General features: G+C 35.5%; 1 pseudogene; it reads right to left on the minus strand.

Annotated features, from left to right (window-relative positions):
* Window positions 1–241: 241 nt before the first annotated feature.
* Window positions 242–360, minus strand: LOC145292439 (5S ribosomal RNA; annotated as a pseudogene).
* Between the last annotated feature and the right edge of the window lie 4,535 nt (window positions 361–4,895).

The raw sequence follows: 4,895 nt of genomic DNA on the forward strand, positions 1-4,895 counted from the left end.
ATCAAGAACGTGATACACAAAATGACTGATTATGTGTGTGCATGTGTGTATGATACGGCACTAACCATATTTGGGGTAAACCGGCTCCCTCCGGAGAAAGAAGTTCCATGGGAGTATGAAATTCACAAGCGATCTCCAGTCGCATGTATATCCCCGTTAAGGAAGATGATGACGTTAGTTTTTTTTTTTTGTTTTGTTTTTTTTTTTTTTCAACCCTTGCAGAGAGGTGTCGATGTCCTCCTACATACAGCGCCTGGAATTCCCAAATTGGTCACCCATTTTAGTAATGACCAGGCTCGATGTTGCTTAACTTCGGTGATCTGATGGGACCCGGTATGTCAACGTGATTGTGCCGTATATAATATGTATGATTATGTATGAGTCCATTATTGCTGCGTTAAGAAAGCCTTCCATTTACAGAGAACGAAGGACATTAGTGGAGTCAACACAAGGGGCGCACTTTGCGTAAGAGAAGAAGAGGCAGCGAGGAGATACATCCGCATATTTTGCAGTTGCTCGAACGAATAAATAATAAGGGTTCAAAACGTGTAGAACCCCAACATATGCAATGACATCTATAATATAAATCTCACCTGTCTGTTAAAATGTATGTATGTATGTATGTATGTATGTATGTATTTTGCTACTGGTACCATGTAACCCAGTACTACCTGCCTCATGGTCGGTTCACCGGCGACTAAACTGGTTCCCCCACCAGACTTGTTTGGTGAGGAGGGCGGCTAGTCTCCCTCGAGGATTAAAAACAAGACCTTCCAAAGGGCGAATATGCTCTTTTTTCTGGGTCAACGGCCAACTAGCACCGTGTATATTTATGTGTGTATATGTGTATTGGGGTAGAGAGGGCTCCCGTAAGCCGTGGTGAAGGCAACCTTTCTAGGAGAAGCAAATCTCTGATTTAAAAAACCATAAAGCGGAAGACCAGTACGCCCATTAAGCTGGTCTGCAGTTTAATTTGTTGCTGGCTATCTCGCTCTTGCTTGTTGCTGGATCTCAACATTTTGAACTGAGAGAGAGACTTAGCTGTCGTACAAAGCTAAGACTCTTTAACATCATATTTGTATAGATACTCCCTCAGACATTTGGGCTCATGGATTTTAAATGTCTGAGGGAGTGGCACTCGTCTGACAAGACGTTGCAATCATCATGTATGTATGTGTGTATGTATGTATGTATGCCTAAAACTTTCGACAAAGGAGACGGATTTTCACGAGACGGTATCGTTTTGAAGTTCAACCATTCGAACGACAAATATCGAAAAATTGGCTAAAAACATTAATTCCTCCGCCCTCAACTGGGCACTTTTCTACAAGGAAGGGTCGCTTTTTTCGTCGATATTTTCGAAAGTCATCCACTCTTTTCGATTGAGTAGCCTTTATTTTAAACCTTCATTACTTCCAGTTTGGTAATGGGCGCAACAGCAAAGATGTCACTTTTTTCACGTTCTGTCTGCCTACTACCAGTTTTTTTTTGGGGGGGGGGCTCAACACACATTTCCAAACACCCGGGCAACGCCAGGCAACGCCGGGCAACGCCGGACAACGCCGCGAAACGCCGGGAAACGCCAGAAACGCTGGACACCCAGGCTAGTTTGTTATAAAATCTAAAAGACTTGATATACGATAACCGTCTAGGGTTAAGACCATAGCATTTACAATACAAAAGAAAACAATGAAACAAAATTACAGAATGTTTTTAATTTCGACAAAAAATCTTTCACTATAAATGCACACATAATAAATAAAAGAACTGCAGCAAGAGCTCGTCTTCCTGCCACCGCTGCAATGAGAGCTCCATTTTTCATTTGCTTAACAGAAACCGGACTTCTTATGAACGAAGTTTCTTTCGAAGAACTTATCATCTGTGGAACACATTACCACGGTGCTAATTCCCTTCAAAGCTAATGTCAATAAAAAACCTGTCATAAATCGGCCTCATAAGTAAACACATTTTGTTCTCTGTGTTTAACATTTCAATCCTCTCACAATATTATTCGTCATTCAACTGAAAATCTACTCATCTCATTAGTTTTTATTCTCGAGTAGATTTTAGCCTTGATAAACGGTGACTCCTCAGTAAAAAAGACAGTTATACACAGTATTTAGTGCGTCGAATCTTGCAGGCGAGCCATCTCTCTTTAAACAACACGATAAAGAAATGTCGGTACTTGTAATGACTATAAAATGATTAGCTAGATTGATGGAATGTTTACATGTCCCGACCTAAAAACAAAATGGACGACTAAATAGAGTTTTATGTAAAAACTGGAATTGTCCGCCAGCTTCATGTAAAATTACAATATATGTATTTCTTCAGTCTACATGAAAACATTGTAATAAATATCATTTACAAGAAATGTTTGGCGTATTCTAAAAGCCATTGCTTATTGGTTTATATGAAATATTAACAACTAAACTGGAATAATTCTATTAAAAAATGAAATTTTTATTAATAATTACGCAAGACTTTCAACATATGTTTTAATAATTACATAAGCACTTTCATTGGTGTGCTAGTTTCGTATGTCGTTTCACTTTCTGTCCGTTTCCGATTTTACGTAAAACCACTTTCAGCCGTCCATTTTGTTTCTAGGCCGGGACATGTAAAAATTACCCGAGATTGTTTCAGTGCATACGGAGCCAGTCCCGAGTATTAACGCAGAATACCGAATCAGACCTAAGGATTGACAGAAAGCTCGACGAACAGGGAATAAACTGTTTATTTGTTTGTGTGTTTGTTTGTTTGTTTGTTTGTTAAAATAATTTATTTAATGTAAACTCATTTTCTTTTTTGTTGTTGTTGTTGTTGTTGTTGTTGTTGGTGGTGTTTTGCTCAGAAGAGGGTAATGATTTTATTGTTGTATAGCCGAGTTTCAGTGCGTGCACGTGTCACTATTCTCTATCTAGTGGCTCTTAACTATCTGCACCCAAGTTATATTTGTGACATATATATATATATATATATATATATATATATATATATATATATATATATATATATATATATATCAATAATCGTCTAAATGTTTAGATGCGTTTTTAATCTTGTGGTCCACCTGAGTTCTATCTGTTCTTGGAAGGAAGCTGGAAACTTTTTGAACGAATGAATTTCAACTCCAAAACGAAGGTTAGATTTATATGTTTTTTTTATTCACTTTCCAAGTGTCGAACGCAGTGGAATGGAAAATGAGGATCTTTGCTTGTGGTTAATTCTAATCTCCAATTTGGAGACACGTCACCTCCCTCCCAAGAGAGGGAAAGACAACCGTTAACCCGTCTGTTCTTATTTACATCCAAATAATAACTTCAACTCTGCATCCAGCTAACCTGATCACGTGGTAACTACCACGTCCTTCCGGGATGCTATTTTTAGAACTTCCGGTGCAATTTGTCTATTTTATACCTCAATAATGTTTTGACAACTTTTATCAAAACATAGCTTCACATCACATCTCTTGCTTTCCTCGCCAGTTAGATAGATAGATAGATAGATAGATAGATAGATAGATAGATAGATAGCAGATAATTTCTCGCGTTCCCCAACTACATAACATTTTGATTTAATCATGATCTGGATTAAATAATTTTCTTTACCTCAGTAATCAATCAATCGAATTTATTTATTTATTTATTTATTTTTAGGAAGTTTTATTTTATTTTATTTATTTGGGAGTGGAGGTATAAAATAACCTCAATCCTGAAACTAATCCCTAAATAATCTGGTTTGTCATTCGTACGATTTAGTGCAGTTTTCATTTTTACAATTTTTCGCGACTTTTCAAATTTTATATCATTTTTCTAACTCGAGCAGTGCTCTTTTAATCATATCCTATGTCTTCAAACTCGACAATTCTTAGGACTGACTCGCAAATTTACGTAAAACTCTTAAATGTACCAAACGAAAGTTTTGTAATTTATGTGTGTATGTGTGTATGTGTGTGTGTGCGTGTGCAAACGCTGACCAATTTTTGGAATGAAAAATATATTAGGTCGGTACAAAAATAATGTCGTTTTGATATGTATAGTTGAACGACAAAAAACGACATTGTTTTTGCACCAGCCTAATATTTCTGTTATTACGAAGATAAGTCAATGAAAAATGAATTTATAAAAATTGAAAATAATATTTTTTGTTATGAAAAAATACAATGAATCATTATTAGGCAATTTTTTACGAAAATTTAACATAATTAAAATTCATACCAAGAAAACAAAAACAGTAAAAGTAAGAGAATTTTCATAAATATTTGTATTTCAATAACAAACAAAACTGACTCCCTATATACTGAAACCTTAATTCGTGACAAGTAGCGAAATTTCAGCAAACGCTAAATACAAGTACAGAGACAACAATATTATCGGAGAAAGCGCTGTCACAATTTCGAACAAAGCCGTCGTCATATGAGAGCCACCCACATTTCTTCGAAAGATTTGATTATGTGTGTCTTGTAGTTGTCAACTATAATGCGGCACAAGCTTATCGGAGTTTAATAGGATTAATTCTAGTTAATTAATTCCGACGTCATTAAATATCAGACATAAAATTAACTAGATCGTATTTCTGCTAAATTTGGACAGGATATACTAATAGTAAAGTTAAAAACTTTGTGCTTGTTCAGAAAAACGCGAAATGCATTTTATTCAGAAAAGCACGAAATGTATTTTGTTTAGAAAAGCGCAAAATATATTTTGTTTAGAAAAGCACGAAATATATTTTGTTCAGAAAAGCACGAAATGTATTTTGTTCAGAAAACCACGAAATATATTTTGTTTAGAAAAGCACGAAATGTATTTTGTTCAGAAAACCACGAAATATATTTTGTTCAGAAAAGCACGAAATATATTTTGTTCAGAAAACCACGAAATATATTTTGTTCA

Source organism: Euprymna scolopes, chromosome 13, assembly GCF_053919585.1.
Source record: "Euprymna scolopes isolate OS-2025 chromosome 13, ASM5391958v1, whole genome shotgun sequence".
Classification (NCBI taxonomy): domain Eukaryota; kingdom Metazoa; phylum Mollusca; class Cephalopoda; order Sepiida; family Sepiolidae; genus Euprymna; species Euprymna scolopes.